Source organism: Taudactylus pleione, unplaced genomic scaffold (assembly GCF_031769625.1).
Source record: "Taudactylus pleione unplaced genomic scaffold, aTauple2 ptg000302l, whole genome shotgun sequence".
Classification (NCBI taxonomy): Eukaryota; Metazoa; Chordata; class Amphibia; order Anura; family Myobatrachidae; genus Taudactylus; species Taudactylus pleione.
Genome location: NW_028284703.1, coordinates 9,712,772 through 9,738,115, shown reverse-complemented (window position 1 = coordinate 9,738,115; position 25,344 = coordinate 9,712,772). Strand labels below are relative to the sequence as shown.

At 45.5% G+C, this 25,344-nt stretch overlaps 1 protein-coding gene across 1 annotated transcript in view; it reads right to left on the bottom strand.

The window, feature by feature from the left end:
• KLB (klotho beta) overlaps nt 1-25,344 on the bottom strand; it is a 46,472-nt gene that overhangs the window by 15,766 nt on the left and 5,362 nt on the right. The window lies entirely within an intron of this gene.

Here is a 25,344-nt window from a genome sequence, read left to right as displayed (position 1 = left end):
TGTTACAGCAAACAAAACACAGCAATGATGTTACAACAAACAAAACACAGCAATGATGTTACAGCAAACAAAACACAGCAATGATATTACAGCAAACAAAACACAGCAATGATGTTACAGCAAACAAAACACAGCAATGATGTTACAACAAACAAAACACAGCAATGATGTTACAGCAAACAAAACACAGCAATGATATTACAGCAAACAAAACACAGCAATGATATTACAGCAAACAAAACACAGCAATGATATTACAGCAAACAAAACACAGCAATGATATTACAACAAACAAAACACAGCAATGATATTACAGCAAACAAAACACAGCAATGATATTACAGCAAACAAAACACAGCAATGATATTACAACAAACAAAACACAGCAATGATGTTACAGCAAACAAAACACAGCAATGATATTACAGCAAACAAAACACAGCAATGATGTTACAGCAAAAAAAACACAGCAATGATATTACAGCAAACAAAACACAGCAATGATATTACAACAAACAAAACACAGCAATGATATTACAACAAACAAAACACAGCAATGATATTACAGCAAACAAAACACAGCAATGATATTACAGCAAACAAAACACAGCAATGATGTTACAGCAAACAAAACACAGCAATGATATTACAGCAAACAAAACACAGCAATGATATTACAGCAAACAAAACACAGCAATGATATTACAGCAAACAAAACACAGCAATGATATTACAACAAACAAAACACAGCAATGATATTACAGCAAACAAAACACAGCAATGATATTACAGCAAACAAAACACAGCAATGATGTTACAACAAACAAAACACAGCAATGATGTTACAACATACAAAACACAGCAATGATATTACAACAAACAAAACACAGCAATGATTTTACAACAAACAAAACACAGCAATGATATTACAGCAAACAAAACACAGCAATGATGTTACAACAAACAAAACACAGCAATGATATTACAGCAAACAAAACACAGCAATGATGTTACAGCAAACAAAACACAGCAATGATGTTACAACAAACAAAACACAGCAATGATGTTACAGCAAACAAAACACAGCAATGATATTACAGCAAACAAAACACAGCAATGATGTTACAGCAAACAAAACACAGCAATGATGTTACAACAAACAAAACACAGCAATGATGTTACAGCAAACAAAACACAGCAATGATATTACAGCAAACAAAACACAGCAATGATATTACAGCAAACAAAACACAGCAATGATATTACAGCAAACAAAACACAGCAATGATATTACAACAAACAAAACACAGCAATGATATTACAGCAAACAAAACACAGCAATGATATTACAGCAAACAAAACACAGCAATGATATTACAGCAAACAAAACACAGCAATGATGTTACAGCAAAAAAAACACAGCAATGATATTACAGCAAACAAAACACAGCAATGATATTACAACAAACAAAACACAGCAATGATATTACAACAAACAAAACACAGCAATGATATTACAGCAAACAAAACACAGCAATGATGTTACAACAAACAAAACACAGCAATGATATTACAGCAAACAAAACACAGCAATGATGTTACAGCAAACAAAACACAGCAATGATGTTACAACAAACAAAACACAGCAATGATATTACAGCAAACAAAACACAGCAATGATATTACAACATACAAAACACAGCAATGATATTACAGCAAACAAAACACAGCAATGATATTACAGCAAACAAAACACAGCAATGATATTACAACATACAAAACACAGCAATGATATTACAGCAAACAAAACACAGCAATGATGTTGCAACAAACAAAACACAGCAATGATATTACAACAAACAAAACACAGCAATGATGTTACAACAAACAAAACACAGCAATGATATTACAGCAAACAAAACACAGCAATGATATTACAACAAACAAAACACAGCAATGATTTTACAACAAACAAAACACAGCAATGATATTACAACAAACAAAACACAGCAATGATATTACAGCAAACAAAACACAGCAATGATGTTACAACAAACAAAACACAGCAATGATATTACAACAAACAAAACACAGCAATGATGTTACAACAAACAAAACACAGCAATGATGTTACAGCAAACAAAACACAGCAATGATATTACAACAAACAAAACACAGCAATGATTTTACAACAAACAAAACACAGCAATGATATTACAACAAACAAAACACAGCAATGATATTACAACAAACAAAACACAGCAATGTTGTTACAACAAACAAAACACAGCAATGATATTACAGCAAACAAAACACAGCAATCATTTTACAAAAACAAAACACAGCAATGATGTAACAGCAAACAAAACACAGCAATGATATTACAGCAAACAAAACACAGAAATTATATTACAAACAAAACACGGCAATGATATTACAAGCAAAAATGTATACATTACCCACTATACCCACCCCCTGGACATACACTACCCACTCATCAACACATCCCCCAGGACCAGTGGCGTAACTAGGGTATTTGATGCCCAGGACAAGTTAAGAAATTAAGCTCCAAAAAGTGGGCGTGATCACATGCCACAAAGGGCGTGGCCACTGAAAATGTGGGCATGTCAACATGACATACCACCATTTCTCGTCACTCTGGGAACATACCTATCCATTCCATATGCACCTTAATGCCCTCTGTAGTAGTGCCCCTCTTGCAATGCCCACTGTAGCAGTGCCCCTTATGCAATGTTCCTAGTAGCAGTGCCCATTATGCAGTGCCCTACTGTAGTAGTTCCCCTTACACAGTGCCCCAGTAGTGGTCCCCCTTTTACAGTGCCCCCAGTAGTGGTCCCCCCTATGCAGTGCCCCCAGTAGTGGTCCCCCCTATGAAGTGTCCCTTATACAGTGCCCCCAGTAGTGGTTCCCCTATGCAGTGCCACCAGTAGTGCCCCTTATACAGTGCCCCCAGTAGTGCTCCGCCCATGCAGTACCCCTAAATACAGGGTCCCTAATAGTGGTCCCCCCCTATGCAGTACCCCAAGTAGTGCCCCTTATACAGGGCCCGTAGTAGTGGTCCCTCCTATGGAGTGCCCCCAGTAGTGGTCCCCCTTACACAGTGCTCCTTATACAGTGCCCCCAGTAGTGGTCCCCCCTATGCAGTGTACCCAGCAGTGCCTCTTATACAGTGCCCCTAGTAGTGGTGCCCATATGAACTGCTCCTTATACAGTGCCCCCAGTAGTAGTCCCTTCCTATGCCGTGCCCCTTACATATACTGTATATAACAGAGACACAAAAAAAAACAACACTTACTGTACCTGAATGGAAAGGTATATTTCCCCTTCAGTTCTGTACCTGGAAGTGACATGCAGTGAGGGCGGAATTGCGGTTCCCTGCCCATACAGTCCACCAAAAAAAGGAACTTGACGTTCCATGACTGAGCTCCAGCCCGGCTCCGGCCATGGGTACAGCAGCCAATTAGAGTCTGTCTAGCTCTCACTGGCTGCTAAAACAAACACACCGCCAGCGTGTTTGTTAATGTGTAGTGTGGACAGCACTTTGTGTGGTCCGCACTACACTTACTTGAAACCACCGTCCTGGACCGAGGCCAACAGCGCCCCCCTCCTGCGCCGCCAGTCCGATGGCGCCCAGGGCACCCCCCTAGGTACGCCACTGCCCAGTACATATACTACCATTCCTCATTCCAGCACCTCCTGATATACTCATGTTACGCTTTATAGTAATGCCTCTTGTATATGCAGTAGTTAGTCAAACTGTGCCCTAAATTATAATAAACTGCATAGAAGTGCCCCTGCACTCATTTATAGTTTGCACGCAAACTCCCCCGTGTTATTCAGTGGAAGATGGGAGTGTCTCTCCCAGCAGCATTCAGCACTGTGAGCAGGAGAGACAGGCTGCGGGCACCCTAAGCCTTAGAGCCCCTCAGCAATGGCACCCCCTGCAGTGTACCCACTATAGCCATACCCCTGTTTACAATTGCCAACAAATATAGTAATACAACAAGACATATGGAAGAAACAAAGAGATAAAAGGACCCTGCTTGCAATCTTATAGACAGTAGGCTTTTGGTGCATGAAGTTTAGAGGCCTATTTATCAACACTGCCTATTTAACAAACAAAACTTTTGCTGGGATAGCTAAGCAGCAGTGTGACACCCACTATACAGACAGATAATGTTAAGTGTGGTGTAGCAGATATTTCCTTACCAATACACAGCCCTGGATAGTTCTGAAATCTTCCACAAGGTGATGATTAGATACAGGCATTAGTGTACAGTTAAAAGATGTATTTATTCAACAGTATGCATGTAACAAGAAGCAATACAATTGGCTCAACACATTTTAAGCGAATAAATAACACTTGGATCCGTGAATTCTATTGAACTGGAACTCTGGATCCTCGATCCGACTGCGGGAAAAAATGGGTTAACAGCAAACATACATATATCTTCAAATTCAGGTGTAATAGCATAAATGGATAAACTATGACCAAAGGTTATTTGGTGCACCAAACCAACAGAATACAATGGTCTCTAGTCTTTTCTCTGCATGCAAGAGATTGTCTACCTAGTAATCAATAACTGAAAACGTTGCCCGGGTTGAAGGATAATGGACCTCATTCAGAGTCGGTCGTAAGCGGCTGCTCGGTTGTACGCATCCGATGTTTCCAAACCACGCATGCGTACGGTTAGTTGTGCGCATGTGTGTACGAGACCTTGCGATCCAAAATGCTGTCGATCGTACGGCTTACGAGCAGGAATTGGCTTCCGAGAGTTGATTGACATGAAAGGCCGTTTGTGGGTGGTGACAGGGGTGGTGGTTTTAGGGGCGTACATAAATTACCGGCTACAACCGACATAGAAGTGCGGAAGTAGTAAAACGTCACACTGCGAGCAGGTTCGAGGCCTGACTGATCGTACAGCTTAAGGTTGGGTACGTGCTCTCTCAAGCCCCAGAGTACAATCGATACTATCGAATGTTACTGATGTTCGGAGTGATGTTTCTATTTTGAACCACACAATGCAAGCAGCTAATAATCGTTTGTTGTAGCTAATAACACTGCTAATTGGCATGCAATTGATTCAGCTGCGTTTGCATTAGCGAATAATAAGAATAAATACATTTCAGGGGGATGGCTTATTCTATGCGGTTTTTTGGTAATTTTTGGAGTAATTTGCACAAAACACAAGTGGCCGCAAGCATCAGAAGAAAATTAACATACAGCGACTGACAACGATTGACTCGATCGCTAGCTGCTATCACTCGTTAGCTAGAGGAGGTGCATTGTTCACATATGGGCGTCACTTTGGTTATGACCGAATGGCCGTATGATCACTTCCTTTTTCAGTTTTGCGGTCGTTAGGCGTACGACCGAGCGGCCGCCTACGACCGACTCTGAATGAGGTCCAATATTTGGAGGATCAGATGAAGTGTCCTCTTTTTATGCAAAATCCTGCACTGATGCTCTTTAAACAGTTAAAGTTACTTTTCACAGATATTAATATTCACAATGTAATCTTCTCTGCCTTCTCTTGCTGGATAATACTAGAGAATTTGCCTGAGTACAATGTTGAATGCAACAATATCTCTATAATAGTAACTGTATTATAGCTGCTGTAATGTATCGGATTAGGCTCAATAATAGTTAATTGTAGTAATATTGTTGCAATTTATACTGGCTAGACTCCTTGCATCCTGGCTGAAAGTATGGCTGCTCACTTACATACACCGTCTCTGTTATCTCCGCTCAGGGGCGGATTGGGCCGCTGGGACACCGGACTGGTTCCCGCTGGGCCGGTCCATACAGTGGCCGCTGGCGGCGGCCAAGTCATGCCCACCCTCAACTGCTGCCGCGATCGGAGGTTAGCTCCAATTGGACAGCTGTACAGTTTCTGCGCATGCGCAGTAGCTTGCTAAAAAAAAAGTAAAAATGGCTAACGGGGGAGCTGCTGCCCAGCCGCAGCAGCTCCTCCCACAAACCTTTGCGGCACCTGTCAGTCACTACTGACAGCTCCGCCTCCAGCACCTCCGCTGCCCAGACCCTCTTCTCCCTGCATGCTGCAACAGTAGGCAGCCGCACGGTGACGCCTGCCTCAGCCCACACAGTCCACAGACATTCAGTGCCGCGGGTAGCCAAACAGAGGAGGAGGAGCAGCAGCAGGTAAGTGGTGTTGGTGGCGGCAGGAGGGAGGGGGAGCGGGGAGGTTAGACCTGAAGACACAGGGTTGGACCTGGTGTTGGACCTGTTGACACAGGGCTGGGGAGGGGGATGCCACACACTGGTGCTGGGGAGTGTGGCTGAGACTGCCACACACTGGTGCTGGGGAGTGTGGCTGAGACTGCCTCAGTGGTGCTGGGGAGTGCGGCTGAGACTGCCTCAGTGGTGCTGAGGAATGTGGCTGAGACTGCCACAGTGGTGCTGGGGAGTGCGGCTGAGACTGCCACAGTGGTGCTGGGGAGTGCGGCTGAGACTGCCACAGTGGTGCTGGGGAGTGCGGCTGAGACTGCCACAGTGGTGCTGGGGAGTGCGGCTGAGACTGCCACAGTGGTGCTGGGGGAATGGGACTGAGAGACACACACTGGGTCTGGGGGAATGGGGCTGAGACACACTGGGTCTGGGGATGGAGAGACGCAGTGGGTCCTTGGGATGGAGAGACCCAGGGGACCCTGGGTATGGAGAGAAACATAACGGGGTCCTGGAGAGAAACATAATGGGGTCTGGAGAGAGACATAAGGGAGCCTGCAGAGAGGCAGGAGGTCCTGGAAATGAAGATGCACAGGTAGCCTGGAGAGCCACAGTGGGCCTGGAAAAGCATAGGGGGGCCTGGGGATGGAGACGTAGGGGGGTCTGGAGTAACACAGGGGGTCCTGGAGAGAGTCAGAAATTGTTTAATCAGGGAAATTCACATTTTGCCCTGCACAAAAATTTCTGTTACTAAACATTATCTGCTTATGATGGTGACATTGGTTATATTTCTACGTAAACAGGCATCTTGAGGGAGGGGAAAGGGAAAGTGGAGGGAGGCGCACAAAAAATGTGCAGCTTCCCATCGGTAATCAGGTCTGTCCATCCCTGCCTGTACCTAGTGCAGAGGGATGGGGGCCCCCAAAAACGTGCATCGTTCACCAAAATTTATGTTGCCGACACTGCTCTCCTCAGTGGCTTGCAAAAGCCCCTCTAGGCCCTAAGAGGAGGGAGTATACTGCCCTCTTCCACAGACCCCACCCACTCAACATCCCCACCCCCTCAGCAGACCCGCTCCCATTAGGACTGCTTCCAGAAATTTCCCGGGCTGGTTTTCCATCCCAATCTGCCCCTTGTCTCTGCTAGACTCCCTGAAGGATGGGGTACTCTCATTGCATAGGACACTGCCTTTTACTGCAATTCAATACATTTTCACCATATGGTTTGCACTAAGGCCCTCATTCAGACCCACTCGCGAGCGGCTGTCCGCTCGCAAGTGGGTCGATGGTCTGCACTGCGCATGCGCACGACGGAGGGAGCTCCGTCGTGCGCATGCGCGAGACGCGACGAGCTAAGGACTTTCCTCGTAGTGTCTCATCAAAGGGGGCGTGCTGTCGATGTTGACTGACAGCACGCCCCCTTTGGTGGGCGTGCCGGGGGTGTGCCTGCCAGACGGAGGCGTTCCCATGGGAACGCCTACCGTCTCAAGCCGGCCCCACTGACATCACTAGTGATGTCAGTGGGAGTGATTTTGGCTCTGATAGAACCAAAATCACTCCTGGCCTTTGCGGTTGAAAACCTCAACCGCAGGCTGTTGCTCGCAGTTTCGATGGTCGCGGTGGTCAAGACCATCGCGACCATCATCCTGCACGCTCGTATATGCTGTGGGTGGTGACCCACAGCTATACGAGCGTCCAGGAGGATGCTCCATATTAATGGAGGTGGGCCCTGATTCAGAGCGAGCGCTCTGGTCAGAGCGTCCGGCTCTGAATCAGGGCCTAAAGTCACTAGGGATCCAGGTTGCTTAAAGACTGATAGAACTTCTTCCCCAGCTGTGATCCACTAACTATAAAAGGGGCTATGTTTGACTGACAGTTAAGAGCGGGTACTCACTGCTCCACCTGTCACCTGCTCTGGTCTGTCCTATCCTGTGGAAGCCGCGCCTCAGCACTTGTCACTCTCCAGCCCCAGCTGTCAGTCACCAGGAAGGGGGAGGAAGAGCGGATCCACTGCTGATGCTGCTTCCTCCTCTCAGGGTCCCGGAAGCAGCTTCCTGTGTGCTCCGGTGATCTCCTCACGGTAGGGATGGGGCATCGAAAGAAAACATTGGAAGTACCAATGATTTTAACATTGAATCCAAAACATTATTTAGATATAAACATTGGTTCCTTGGAACCGATGTTTACCTATGTTTTCTTTTCTTTAACTCTAACTCTACTTAATTATTTTAATAGTTTATTAGTCTATTACATGTTTATTATACTATGGCTACCTTTATGGAGGCAAACAGTATATAATTGGTGCAAAAATTATATGTATGGATTTTTAGAAGTAAAACTTGTTTTGTGGTAACTTAAACTTGTTATTGAAGAAATAAAACATTATGTATTAACTAATGAAACAGCTCACTGCTGCTTACCAAGAAGAGCTGCAGCAGCCAGACACCCCAGCAGCCAACCAGTGCTCACTGAGAGCAGCACCAGTGACAGTGAGCCAGGGGTGGAGCTGTCCTACAGTATGTGCTGCACCTGATTGCCTGACCAGAGTGTCTTTCACTCTGTCAGCCAACACCCCCAGCAGCAGCATGCCAGCAGCAGTAGTAGCCCAGTCAGTGTTTTGTACTCTCTTATTAAGCTGTGATTGACTATAAAACAAGGAGAGAGCCAGCTGGCATCCCACAGCAGTGACAGCACCACACACTGTAATACAGCAGTGACAGCACCACACAGTGTCACACAGCAGTGACAGCACCACACAGTATCACACAGCAGTGACAGCACCACACAGTGTCACACAGCAGTGACAGCACCACACAGTATCACACAGCAGTGACAGCACCACACACTGTAATACAGCAGTGACAGCACCACACAGTGTCACACAGCAGTGACAGCACCACACAGTGTCACACAGCAGTGACAGCACCACACAGTGTCATACAGCAGTGACAGCACCACACAGCAGTGACAGCACCACACAGTGTCATACAGCAGTGACAGCACCACACAGCAGTGACAGCACCACACAGTGTCACACAGCAGTGACAGCACCACACAGTGTCATACAGCAGTGACAGCACCACACAGCAGTGACAGCACCACACAGCAGTGACAGCACCACACAGTGTCACACAGCAGTGACAGCACCACACAGTATCACACAGCAGTGACAGCACCACACAGCAGTGACAGCACCACACAGTGTCACACAGCAGTGACAGCACCACACAGTGTCACACAGCAGTGACAGCACCACACAGTGGGCCTGATTCAGAGCCGGACGCTATTTGCGCTCGCTCGTTCAGATAAAAGGGCCGGATATTTAAATTGAGCGCTCACTCTTTGCGGTCTGTTGACGCCTCTATGTCTGAGCGAGCGAACAAAACATGCGCTCGCTATTTTCTAAAGACGCCCCCTGGTCGTTCGCATTATAAGTCATCTCCGCTATTTATTAGATTAATCGAGTACATCGAAAGGTGTCTGAACTGCTCTCAGTGCTTGTGGTTGGATTTTCCTACCGCAATCATGCGAACAGTTCAGACTAAGAGACAACCAAGTGACGTGGTCGTTGACGCTGCTTTGTTAATTATGCACACCCTTAAAACGCCCATTTTGACCGTTTGGCACGCCTGCGTTCGGATCTCCACTCCCCGTTTTCAAGCACCTTCCCCTGTTACTACCCACAAACGCCTCATTCTGTCACTCAAAATAGCAGGCGCTCGCTATTTTGCGATTCCACGATTTCCGACCACACTGACTGGTTGGCGCATGCACATTATGACCCATACGCATGCGCAGATGTGCGAACATCGCTCGGAGCGAATGAGCGGCCACTTACGAGCGGCTCTGAATCAGGCCCAGTGTTACACAGCAGTGACAGCACCACACAGTATCACACACAAGTGACAGCACCACACAGTGTCACAAAAAAAAAAAAAACATTGGAAAAGCAGGGAAAAACATCGGGGGAGAAATTAGCGATGGTGATGAAACATTGCAGGGTTAAACATCGAACATCGGAACCAACTGACTGATGTTTCCGATGAAACATCAAATGATTCCAATCCCTACCTCACGGCAGCGGCGGCTCCTCACAGAGCCCGTCGGTAAGACCCACTTTCCTCACCTAAAGCAACTCCTTCTCAGGTCCTGTCACCTCAGGTTCTGGTGAACTCCCAACGGCTCCCGCGGCCCTCCATATATAAGCGGTCACGTGTGGGTCCTCTTCCCGCCGCCCGCACACGCCGCTTTAGACCACTGGCATCCTGGGCTGGTTCTATGGGGGCAGTTTCCCCTATGTCCAAGGTGTAATTCAACCGTCCTGGGCCGCGCGCTCACTGACCCCAGGTGCCTGGAGTGAACAGCCAACTGCATTGTTCCTCGTGTGGGGGGTGGGTTGTATAATAATTAGACTGACAGTCTTTTTAACTTAAGAACTGTGTAAATATATGAATTGGTTCTAACTTCACATACAGGCAATTATGTTCTCTTTGTACATAAATGAATTGAATATATACATACATTTATATATGGGATAGTACCACTTTAGGAAATAAGGAAGAGATGGGGCGATAGAGGTGGGAGGTGCGGGGGACATCATTGTGGCCCTGTCCCTCACTGTGGAATGCTGTGATTTGAGGCACTGGACAACAGCCAGGGGTGACCATCAAGCCCTCAGTCCCCCCACTTTACTGGGGAAGTACTTCAGCATCCAAGAGGCTAGCCTATAGTCTCGGGAGTCCAGGAGAGCTACCCGAAATGCGGGAGCCTCCTGGACATTCTGGGAGAGTAGGCAGGTACGATATCTAGGAATAAAAACTCAGAAGCTCCAGATTTAGCATTACACACCCAGCCATGTTACCCTGGGCACCAGGGACTGAGAGGCAGCAGTTACATGGGGATGTGTTCATAATACCGACCGCATGGATTCCAGCGCTCAGAATGCGGGGGAAGGTTAGGTTTAGGCACTGGGGAGGAAGGGTTAGCCTTAGGGAGAGGGGGAGGGTTAGGATATCCTAACCTCGTCTGGATGCCAGCATCGGGGTTCTGACTGTCGGGATCCCGACCACCTGCATCCTGTAACCAATCCGTTACATGGCCTGTCTAATGAAGCAGATCACCTCCTGTGCTGGTAATTACTAGAAGCTTATAGGGGTCACTACTGTGCAGCTATAATGAATGGAAAAAAGTTTAATCAAACAACTTTTCTTTGCACTGTTATTTAATCTATAAAGAGTGGGATCAGTAGAGATTTCTAACAAAGGAAAGCCAGAATGTAATGTTTATGTAGAATAAAAGAATATGTACGGGTAAGGTTTATCTGTTATGTGTGTATCCTGAGCACATGACTCAGATTAGAAGAACCTCTTCCCTCACACACGTGATCTCAGTCACCAAAACATTAAGCTGCAGAATGTTTTGTACATTTTTGACATTGTCATCTGCCAGAACAGGGGGAAAATTAACTGATGGAGCCTCTAAAGACATTATAAAGATAAACAAATGCTCGGTATTCGGATGGAAGATTGACAATGTAAAGGTCGACAGGCACTGGGTCAACACCAAATGGTTGACATGCAATAATTTGGCAGGTACAAAAGGCCAACAGGCAAAAGCTTGACAGTGCAGAAGATTGACATGGTTAAAAGGATGACAGGTTCAAATTTTTCGACGCACATATGGACGAAATTAAAAAAATTGTCAACACGGTTTTTGGGGGGGTTTTTCAACATTTTTAAGGTTAGGTCAGTGATTCCCAAACTGCGCGCCATGGCACTCTGGGGTGCCTCGGGACACTTGCAGGGGTGCCTCAGGATGGTACTCCAGCACTAATTAAAATTATTTATGGCCAATGTAATATAAATATGTGGACAAACAGAAGCACAAACCTGTCACCCACCACATAAATGAACCTAAGGATGACAGGTAGCACAACTTACTTCACTACATTTTTTTCAGAATTTCTCAACAACAAACTTTTAGCTTAGGGGTGCTGTGAAAACAATGCTGATGCACTAGGGCGCCTCGATTCAAAAAAATTTGGGAACCACTGGCCTAGGGTAAGTTTAGGCACTAGGAATAGGGTTAGCGTTAGAGTTAGGATTAGGATCAAATTATATAAAAAAGTGTCAACTATTTGTGCGTCGACCATTTGAACCTGCTGACTTATTATCCCTCTCGACCTTTTAACTCTGTCGACCTTCTGAAATGGTGGCCTTTTTTCTGTCGTTCTTTTGTCCCTGTCGACCTACTGCATGTCAACCATATGGGGTCGATCCATTAACTGTTGACCTTTCTATTGTTGATTTTTCATACCACGCCCCAAATGCTCGATACAATACGATCACTTAAGTCTCCACTGACTGCTCACTGTTCAATGTTTTTCTATCTCAAAACTATACAATTGCTTTATATCAATAAAGTATTATTACTCTACAATGAGCATTAAGATCTCTTCTGGTTAATGTACAGAAAACATTTCTCCTGCTGTAACACTTTAGGGGGACATTGATCAAACCTTCTAAAATGATAGGTGGAAGTGTTGCTTATAGCAACCAATCAGATTGTAGTTATAATAATATAGAATGTACTAGATAAATGACAACTACAGTATAATCTGATTGTTTGCTACGGACAAAACATCTACTTGTCCTCTTTAGAAGGGTTGATCAATCTAAGTGGGAAGATAAATGTAATGGTTAGTTAGTCACTCTAAAACAGGTGGAGAACCTTTTTTCTGGCGAAGGCCATTTTGATATATACAACATTATTCGTGGGTCTGCTGCCGGCCACGCCCCCTCAGTGTAATGTCACACGGGGACGGGGCCACAATCGCCAGTGATTACAGCAATGCCTGGAGCATCCTGAGGATGCTTCGGGGAATTGTAAGGGCAGCGGTGTGACCGTCTGAAGTGTCCTAAGGACGCTCCAGGTGGCACTACTGCATAGATTCTATCCAGATGAGGCTAGCAGAAAACAGCTCTGAGGGCCAGACCAAATGACTCCGGGGGCCTTATTCGGCCCCTGGGTCTGAGGTTCCCTATCCCTGCTCTATAACGATCAAATGTATAACATACAGATCGTACTCTATTCAGAATGGGCCCTGGTCTGAGTGTTTCTTTAGAATGTAAGCTCTTATGAGCAGGGTCTTTACCCCCTTGTGCTTCTCCTTACTTTACTTTCCCCTACTTCTTACCCCCCACCAGGGCACCTAACACTTGGTTGCTTACGCTCTGTTGCATAGCTAGGTGTTATGGTCACTTATGTATCAATGTATATTATCCATGTCCTTGTCCTATTTTGTACTGTAAGTCAGTTGTCAAATTATTTGTTTGTGTACTTTGTAAGGCGCTGCGGAGCACTTGTGGCACCATATAAATAAATGGTAATAATAATAATTGGACTATAACCCATGACCCTAGCACTATGAGGCAGCAATGCTACCCACTGTGCCATCATCCACCCCCTTTTGAATTTTTTGTGACTTGCAGGTCCTCCTCCACAATTTTCCAATAAGACAGGTCCTATTAAAGCTTTAGGCTAAATGACCCATGGAATTTTGGGAATGTCTTAGCCCTTCTCACTTTCTCTGCCTCACAGCTGTGCTCCTAATACACATAGCTGGAAGGGAGAGGCAGGGTCCATAACCCATTGCTCACTGACAAACAGCTAGACACACAAAGACATTGGAGTGAGAGTTTGACAGCTAGCAGTGCTGCTGGGAGGGGCGCTGGGCAAGAGATACAACATGTGCCTGTTGGAACAGAGCAAATAAAATGTAGGATCTTATCTCTATGGTCTAGTGAAGGGGACCTGGATGCAACAGTTTGGGTTCATGTAGAGTGCTTTTACCACAAGCTGTAAACCTTTAAACCAGACCCTCACAGTTCTTCATTTGCATACTGTATCCATGCTGCTAAGCTGTGTTATGCATGCTACTAAGCTGTGTTATGCATGCTACTAAGCTGTGTTATGCATGCTACTAAGCTGTGTTATGCATGCTACTAAGCTGTGTTATGCATGCTACTAAGCTGTGTTATGCATGCTACTAAGCTGTGTTATGCATGCTACTAAGCTGTGTTATGCATGCTACTAAGCTGTGTTATGCATGCTACTAAGCTGTGTTATGCATGCTACTAAGCTGTGTTATGCATGCTACTAAGCTGTGTTATGCATGCTACTAAGCTGTGTTATGCATGGTACTTGGGTGTTTTAGTTGTTGCTTTTTTTGTTTGTTTACATTTATATGTTTTGTTAAATATTGAATTAAGAAACGGTAGGTGCCTGAATTGTAGAGATTAAATCATGGAATTCCTCACTGAATACTACAGTCCACATCCCGCTCCGATGTTGCAGCCATTCCTCTATAGGACACTACACAACCCAACATGATCTTCAAACAACATTTAATACAGTTCTATCTTTCCCTATAGATTGTAAGCTTGCAAGCAGGGCCCTCTTACCTCTATGTCTGTCTGTTATTACCCTGTTTTGTTCTATCAATGTTTCCAATTGTAAAGCGCAACGGAATATGCTGCGCTATATAAGAAACTGTTAATAAATAAATAAATAAATAAAATATTACACTCTTTGCAGACACTACACCCCTAACATGGGCTGACCAGTGGATATGACTATATAGTTATGCTATGCACCATGCACTACACCTACATAACATGACCTGTGCACTGGGAAGGATTATTATAATACAGTTCTATTACACTCTTTGCAGACACTACACCCCTACATGGGCTGACCAGTGGATATGACTATATAGTTATGCTATGCACCATGCACTACACCTACATAACATGACCTGTGCACTGGGAAGGATTATTATAATACAGTTCTATTACAGTGCATACATCTACCCAACATGACCTGTGCACTAGGAAGGATTATTATAATACAGTTATATTACAGTGCATACATCTACCCAACATGACCTGTGCACTGGGAAGGATTATTATAATACAGTTATATTACAGTGCATACATCTACCCAACATGACCTGTGCACTGCATACTTGCCTACCTTTCAAAAAGCATTTCAGGGAGATTGTGAAAATTCGACATAACTTTATTGAAGACGCAGCCCGCGGGTAGACTGGAGGGCAGCGGAGCGGCAAAGTGGGCTGGCCGGTGACAGTGACGGTGCCAGACCCATGAAGCTACATGCTGCAGGCGGGTAGACTGGAGGGCGGCGGAGTGGCAGAGAGGGCTGGCCGATGACACAGTGTCGTCACCGGCGCCAGACCCATAATGAAGCTACAGCTGTCTCTGGTGTTGTTATGTGTGTTTTTTTTTATTGTTCTCTGGGAGGTGGTCATTGGTTGCAGATGGGTGCCCGCCGCTGGGGCAAGCAAGTTTCAAGGGAGCAGCTTCCGGGAGAGTTAATATCATTACTCCTCTTCAAATCAGTGTCAGCATGCCGCCCCTCAGGTCCCGGTGCCCTTAGGCAGCTGCCTAAAGCTGGCCCTGGTAGTGCGTTATCTCCTTTGTCTTTACTGGTATTAGACTTCTATATACGGGATACAGTCAGGAAGTCGACGGTCACAATGCAGAATTGTCAAATCCCGGCATCGAAATCCTGATGCCTGTCATTAGACCTATGCCAGGAGCCCAACACCCGGCATACCGATCGAAGGTAAGACGGGCGCGGGGAGCAGTTAGGCTAGGGGCACCCGGGGGGGACTTAGGGTTAAGCAGCCCCTGGGAGGGTTAGGGTTAGGCATCCCCGGGGGGAGGTTAGGGTTAAGCACCCCCCCCCGGGAGACTTAGGTTTAGGTTGCGGGAAAGAGGGGGTTAGGTTTAGGCACTTAGGGGGGGTAGAGTTAGGCACTTGGGCGGGAGGTTAAGGTTAGGCACCCCTAAAGGAGGGTTAGGGGGTAGAATAGGGTTAGTTGTACTTACCTATTTTAGCTTCGGGATCTTCACCCCTGCCGGGCCTCCCTGTCGAGATTGGATGGCTGGCGGTATATCATACTCATTCACTATATACACTTGCTTCTACTGTTTTAGATTATATTTATTGATATAAATCAGATGTTTTTTATACCTAAGCACACTTTTTTAATAGGTTTTATAGATCATAAATAAACAGACATTTATTACTTACTAGGGGGCTGTACAAGGGTTTTCCGTTTGCTTTTCCTTCCTATTCCTATGACCCAATAAGATTATGTAGGGCTCCATGAATAGCGCAGCCGGCAACATTATCTTTTTTCTCTATACTTCTACCCAACATGACCTGTGCACTGGGAATGATTATAATAGTTATATTACAATGTATAGGACACTACATGACCTGTGCACTGGGAATGGTTATAATACAGTTATATTACAGTGCATAGGACACTACATCTACCCAACATGACTTGTGCACTGGGAATGATTATAATACAGTTATATTACATGTATAGGACACTACATCTACCCAACATGACCTGTGCACTGGGAATGATTATAATACAGTTATATTACATGTATAGGACACTACATCTACCCAACGTGACCTGTGCACTGGGAATGATTATAATACAGTTATATTACAATGTATAGGACACTACATCTACCCAACATGACCTGTGCACTGGGAATGATTATAATACAGTTATATTACATGTATAGGACACTACATCTACCCAACATGACCTGTGCAATGGGAATGATTATAATACAGTTATATTACAATGTATAGGACACTACATGACCTGTGCACTGGGAATGATTATAATACAGTTATATTACAATGTATAGGACACTACATGACCTATGCACTGTCAATGATTATAACAGTTATATTACAATGTATAGGATAGGAGGCTACATCTACCCAACATTAAATATGCACTGGCAATGATTATAATAGTTATATTAAAATGTATAGGACACTACATGACCTGTGCACTGGGAATTATTATAATACAGTTATATTACAATGTATATGATAGGAGGCTACATCTACCCAACATTAAATATGCACTGGCAATTATTAAAATAGTTATATTACAACGTATAGGACACTACATGACCTGTGCACTGGGAATGGTTATAATACAGTTATATTACATGTATAGGACACTACATCTACCCAACATGACCTGTGCACTGGGAATGATTATAATACAGTTATATTACAATGTATAGGACACTACATGACCTGTGCACTGGGAATGATTATAATACAGTTATATTACAATGTATAGGACTCTACATGACCTATGCACTGTCAATGATTATAACAGTTATATTACAATGTATAGGATAGGAGGCTACATCTACCCAACATTAAATATGCACTGGCAATGATTATAATAGTTATATTAAAATGTATAGGACACTACATGACCTGTGCAACTGGGAATGATTATAATACAGTTATATTACAATGTATAGGACACTACATCTACCCAACATGACCTGTGCACTGGGAATGATTATAATACAGTTATATTACAGTGCATAGGACACTACATCTACCGAACATGACCTATGCACTGGCAATGGTTATATTACAATGTATAGGATAGGAGGCTACATCTACCCAACATTAAATATGCACTGGCAATGATTATAATAGTTATATTAAAATGTATAGGACACTACATGACCTGTGCACTGGGAATTATTATAATACAGTTATATTACAATGTATATGATAGGAGGCTACATCTACCCAACATTAAATATGCACTGGCAATGATTTTAATAGTTATATTACAATGTATAGGACACTACATGACCTGTGCACTGGGAATTATTATAATACAGTTATATTACAGTGCATAGGACACTACATCTACCCAACATGACCTGTGCACTGGGAATGACAGTAATATAATTATATTACATGTATAGGATAGGAGACTACATCATCTACCCAACATGACCTGTGCTCTGACCATAATTATAATTACAATGGTTAGGACATTGGGAATGATTATAATACAGTTATATTACAGTGCATAGGACATTACATCTACCGAATATGACCTATGCACTGGCAATGATTTTAATAATTATATTACAATGTATAGGACACTACATGACCTATGCACTGGCAATGATTATAACAGTTATATTACAATGTATAGGATAGGAGGCTACATCTACCCAACATTAAGTATGCACTGGCAATGATTATAATAGTTATATTAAAATGTATAGGACACTACATGACCTGTGTACTGGGAATTATTATAATACAGTTTAGAAGTAGCTAGTGAAGGGGTGTGGCTACATCCCCTCCTTGTGCTGTAACTATGCTGCACACAGTGTGGGTGTGGCTACATCCCCTCCTTGTGCTGTAACTATGCTGCACACAGTGTGGGTGTGGCTACATCCCCTCCTTGTGCTGTAACTATGCTGCACACAGTGTGGGTGTGGCTCCAGCATTGCAGGGGTGGAATGGTACGCTTCCCCTGCAATCCCAGGCCCAGATAATACGTACCTGCTCCACATCCTCACAGCACTCCTGCACCTACTAACTTTATGGTAGATGCACCCATGACACTTTATTCGGTGTCTGTCTGCCGTAGATATTGCTCTAAGGGTCTGATTCAGCATGGATTGCAATTGCAACTGCGTACACAGATCGGTCGATGGTGTGTACTGCGCTTGCGTATGCATCGCAGAGCACGTGCATGAGATAGCATTGTGATCGCTCTGCTATCACACACGCAGAAAGAAAGCCATCGCAGAGTGAGTGACGGGATGTCAGTGTTTAGGGGTGGTGACGTGGGAGTGGTCGGAGAAACGCAGGCGTGCCAGCCCGTTTGAACCATCGCGCTGGTATGAGGGATCCATAACAGCATGCCCCGCGGCCGCCGCGTCACTCTGTACATGCGCAGATTGACTCCCGGGTCATAAACACGGAAATCCACGGGGCGGCGTGGATCGCAAAGGACAGCTCTTATTGGAAGTGCTGTCCTTTGCTGTACTGATCGCATATGTTAGTGCATATGCGATCAGTACGAATGCGGTGTCTGGTGGTAAGTAGCACACTATGTTAGTGCACCCTGCCCTGTGTGCGACGAGAGTTATCATTTCTGAGACAGGTCAGGGCTGCTTTAATTGTGCGTGAGAGGGTGATGTTACTCGATGGTACCGATGTATACGCAGGTCTGCGAGGTCTTACGGATGTGAGATAGCGGTAGTAGGCGTCTCTGTACTGGCTTTGCGATTGCACACATTAGCATATTTTCACAGCAGATCTGCTTGCATAATCGAAGCTGTGATTGCAATAACGATTTGTAGTGAATCAGGCCCTAAATCTGGTTTTACTGGAGTACTAGTTCTTTACTGTGTCATGATGACAGGTGCACCCGGTTTAAGGTCGTTGAAGTGACCGGAGAATCTACCTGTGAGCTGACATTCTAACTGTATAGATCAGTGATTCCCAACGAGTGTGTCAGGAACTTGTTTGCTGCACCAAGGGGTCTATTTACTAAGCTTTGTTAAGAGATAAAGTGAAAGGAGATAAGGTACCAGCCAATCAGCTCCTAACTGCCATGTCACAGGCTGTGTTTGAAAAATGACAGTTAGGAGCTGATTGGCTGGTACCTTATCTCCTTTCACTTTACCTCCTAACAACTTCATCAAGGCCTTCCAGCTCTCATCCTAACCCACATAATACTCTCTCCTCCCTATCTTCCCCTTCTGTGTCACGCCTGTCTGTCTGCCCCTCCCCTTTAGAATGTAATCTCTCATGAGCAAGGACCTCTTCCCTCATGTGCTCTCCTTACACTTTCTTCTACTCCTTACTCCTCATAAGGGCACCTAACACCTGACTGCCAACTCCCTGCTGCTTATTGTGAGTGTTTTAATCACTATTGCAGCAATATATATAATGTCCTTCACAGTACTAGAAGTTACTTGTTTTTTTTTGTTCAATTAGTTTTATGTACTATGTAAGGCACTGCGGAACACTTGTGGCGCCATATAAATAAAGGATAATAATAATAATAATAATAATAATAACAAAGCTTAGTAAATAGATCAGTGCCGGTTCTCCCATTACGCATGGTACGCAGCTGCGTAGGGCGCCACATAGTACCATGCGGGCCACGGGCAGACTGTGTCTCTGTGACACAGCTGCACCGCGTGTGTAGCACTGACCGGACGGGGGGCCTGATTCAGAGCCGGACGCTATTTGCGGACGGTCGTTCAAAAAAGGGGCTGGCTATTTAAATTGAGCGCTTGCTCTTTGCGGTTTGTTGACGCCTCTATGTCTGAGCGAGCGAACGAAAAATCCGCTCGCTATTTTGTAAAGACGCTCGTTTGCATCACACGTCATCTCCGGTATTTATTAGATTAATCGGGTACATCGAAAGGCATCTGAACTGCTCGCAGTGCTTGTGGTAGGTTTTTCTTACCGCTATCACTGCGAGCAGTTCAGGCTAAAAGACAACCAAGTGACGTGGTCGATGACGCTCCTTTACTAATTATGCACTCTCATTAAACGCCCTTTTTACCATTTGGCACGCCTGCGTTCGGATCTCCACTCCCCCGTTTTCAAGCACCTTCCCCTGTTACCACCCACAAACGGTACATTCTGTCAATCAAATTAGCATCCCCTCGCTGTTTTGCGAGCGCACGATTTCCGACCGCAATTACTGGTTTGCGCATGCGCATGCACATTGCGACCCATATGCATGCACAGTTGTGCGAACATCGCTCAGAGCGAACGAACGGCCGCTTACGAGCGGCTCTGAATCAGGCCCGGAGTTCGGTCAGCCGGCAGCTGTGTGTTTGCTTTAGCAGCTTAAGAGAGTCAGACAGACTCTCATCGGCTGCTGCTCCCACTGCCGGAGCCGGGCATCTTCCGGCTCCCGCAGTGGGTAATGGAAGAGACGTCATGACGGAGGAGCTGATAGCGGCGGCGGGACCAGGAGCAGGAGCGGGGTTTCAGGTAAGTGGGTTTTTTTTATTTTTATTATGTGTTTCTCTACTGCGGGGGGGGATTACTACTGGGGGCACAACAAGGGGGGCTACTACTGGGGGCACTAGAAGGGGGGGCTACTACTGGGGCCACTACAAGGGGGGGCTACTACTGGAGGCACTACAAGGGGGGCTACTACTGGGGGCACTAGAAGGGGGGGGTACTACTGGGGGCACTACAAGGGGGACTACTACTGGGGGCACTACAAGGGGGGCTACTACTGGAGGCACTACAAAGGGGGCTACTACTGGGGGCACTGCATGGGGGGGAACCTCCACTGGGGGGACAACTACAAGGGGGGACTACTACTAGGGGCACTGCAAGGGGGGACTACTACTAGGGGCACTACAAGAGGGGGGACTACTACTAGGGACACTACAAGGGGGGGACTACTACTAGGGGCACTACAAGAGGGGGACTACTACTAGGGACACTACAAGAGGGGGGGGGCACCACTACTGGGAGCACTATATAAAGGGCAATACTGGGGGTACTGCATAGGGGGGAAGAACTACCACTGGGGCCACTGTTTAAAGGGCACTGCATAAAGGGTACCACTATTGGGGGCACTGCATGGGGGGACTACTACTGGGGACACTATATAAGGGGCTTACTACTGGGGGCACAATGGGCACTGCACAGGGGGGACCACTACTGGCGGCACTATATAAGGAGCACTGCATAGGGGGTACCACTACTGGGGGCACTGCATAGGGGGACTACTACTGGGGACACTATATAAGGGGCTTACTACTGGGGGCACAAGGGGCACTGCACAGGGGTGACCACTACCGGGGGCACTGTAAAAGGGGCACTGCATAGGGGGGCGCAAAAAATATACTCGCTTAGCAAAAAATTTGGGCTAGGGCCGGGCCTGAAATAGACCCCCAATGGTTTTCCGTTATACAGTAGTGGCTGGGGCTAACAACTTGGGAGCACAACGTGATATTAGATCCCAGAATTCTATGAACTGCTAGTTTGATACCTGTCTGCAGAAATATTTAGATACTATTAGAAAGGTTAGAAACAACTTTATTACATACTTATTACCAGGGCCGGATTAACGGGGAGGCGACAGGGGCGGTCGTCCCTGGGCCTCCACACTTGAAGGGCCCCCACACCCATTAGGGTTAAAGTGGGCCGGAGGAGACGGAACCAGTTCCGCCTCCTCCGGTCAACCTAACCCCAGCGCCATAGGGAGGCTCCATTTGCCAGGCGCCTGCTGAGATTGTAACCAGTGGGCGCCCGGCTCCCTCCCCGTTGCGGCAGGTCGCTCGTGAGCTCCGGCTTCCAGCTCATGCAGTGCAATATGGGAGAGACATAATGACGTCTCTCCCATGGTGCAGAGGAGTAGCCGAGCGGACTGGACATGGACGGCAGCGGACGTGGAAGCGGTGCGTAAGGTAAGTATTAGGTTGGGTTTTTTTTAATGCAAGCGGCTTACTGGGGGCATTACTCGGGGGGGGCATTACTATTGGGGGGAGGGCATTGCTACTTGGACACTACTACAGAGGGAGCATTACTATTGGGGGCACTAATACAGGGGCATTACTACTTGGGGCATTTATACAGAGGGATCTACTACAGGGGGCATTACTACTGGGGCCACTACCACAGGGGGCATGACTACTGGGGGCATTACTATTGGGGGCACAACTACAGGGGTATTACTACTGGGGGCATTTATACCGGGGGCATTACTATTGGGCATGACTACTGGGGACATTACTACTGGGGTCATTACTATTGGGGAGAAACTACAGGGGTAATACTACTGGGGGCATTTATACAGGGGGCATTACTACTGGGGACATTACTACTGGGGGTCATTACTATTGGGGAGAAACTACAGGGGTAATACTACAGGGGGCATTACTATTGGGGACACTACCATAGGGGGCATTACTACTGGGGGCATTACTAAAGGGGGCACTACTAATGGGAGTATTGCATAGGGGGTACTGCATAAAAGGCACCACTACTGACACTACTGGGGGCTCTGCATAAGGTCCCCATTGCGCATACCCCCAGTTCATCACATTTAAAAGGGGCCACCGCATGTTTGTTGCCCAGGGGCCCCCACTGACCTTAATCCGGCCCTGCTTATTACTCCATCACAAGGCAGCAGAGAAGTGAATAACGATATCTTGCAAACAGGGGCGTAACTAGGTATTTGAAGGCCCCATTGCAAACATTTTTAAGGGCCCCTATGTACCACCCAATAGTGAAAAATGTATATAACACATGTACTTTTGATAAGCGACATAGGCCCCCCACAGCTCTGGGGCCCATGGCAGCTGCACGCATTGCACCTATGGTAGTTACATCCATGCTGGCAAACCAGTAAATGATCAGATTCTGTATGGAGTTTCCTTGGAGTGACTCATCCAGAACATGGAGTTGCAATGTGCAATATATGAGCACCCTGTACTGCAGTGAGAATCGAGTTAGCACAGCACAGGTGTACTCTCAAGGTCCACAGATAGGTGCTATCTTGTGAGCAGTAAGGCAGACTGCCCTGTCATCAGTCCTGGTGAACATAGTCACACAATGTACTTGTCTGCTGGAAAACAGACTTACAATTGTGTGTGTGTGTGTGTGTGTGTGTGTGGTGCCTGCGTGCGTGCGTGCGTGCGCATGTGTGTACACACACACACAGTGTTTTAAAAAATTAATACTACACTTGTAAAATTATACAAATTGTAAAGAATGCATAGATGAGGATAAAATAAATGCCAGCACAGCAAAAGAAATACTTAAGCTATTAAATTTAAAACAAAAGCAAAAGACGATGCAACCACCCTTCCCTAAAGAGTAACAACACAATCATATGTGTGTATGTACAGTAGTGTGCTGCTTTATAAAATAATTCCATTTACAATAATTAAATAATTCAATATGAAAGACTAAAAACCAGGCTTGCCTACACTCCCAATTTGGCTGGGAGCCTCCCGAATATCGGGTGCCGCACCTTGCCCCCCGAAAAGGCAGGCAAGCCTTCTGGCGGCCGCCTGCCCCCCCCCCCACCCCCAACTACTAATAGAAACCCCCAGAGCGGTGGGGGCCCGATGACGCATTTAATTTTGGCATTGTGAAGAGGGGACGAGGCCACGATGACGCAATCGTGCTATCATGCCCCTGGCCCCGCTTCCACTATGTAGTCATTGCCCGTCAATGCCCCCGCTGTATGCAGACATTCAGCTCCCTCCCGGAAGGAGGGAGCTGAATGTCGGTAAGTATGCATTAAACCACTCCTCTACCCATACTTAGCAACTTTGCTGCGTCCTCATGTCCCTGTCTCCTGCTATGCAAATAGGCATTGTATAGAGGGCTATGATGATGCGATTTAGCTAGCAGGATCGCAAGGTTATGAGATCTGAGACTTTGTAGGGGATCCCCATCTAGCGCAAAACTGCTAGAAGCTTACAAATGTTAAAATCCATCTGCCTACAGGGGCAATTATAAATATGATGAGCAGTTCGGTATTGCTGAAAACCAAACACACCTGAACTTTGGAGTTCCAAATCAAAATGAGTCCTGACTCGGATCACTTTAGGGTTCCAAATAGAATCCAGTCCAGTCTCGGGTCTGCTGTAAGTTTGAATCTCTGATCTAAACACTGGATCTTGGGTTATAAAGCGCCAACAGGTACACGTCACATCTCAATAGAGCTTGGTACATGACCTCAGTCACCTCCTATAGAACTAGTTTCGGACAGAGGGTCATTAATATGTCATATCCATAAGTCGAAATCTTAATATGTGAACATATTTCATATACTGGAATAGCATTGTTACTTTGCACAATGTATACTATATAATGGTATTACAGAACTGCCTTTTGCATTACTATTTAAAATAATAAAGTTTTCACCTACATACTAGAAACATATAAGTAATTTAAATAACAAATTATTGAGAAAAGCTGGTAACTGATATATTGTATATTGTAACATTAATATATGACAGATCTATTAATAAGCATATCACAAACAGGTTAGGCCTAAAACCCTAATATTTTAGGGGCACACTTGCTGTTCCTCTCTAGGAAGATGTGTAATACACAAGTGAAATTCATTTGTAAACTAATGTAAGTAACATTACAGATACCATCACTTCAGGGCTTGTATAATAGCAGCTGTGCACCTGTAAGTCACCGCTCATTTAGGGACAGCAAAGTCAACATATGGTGCTTTTT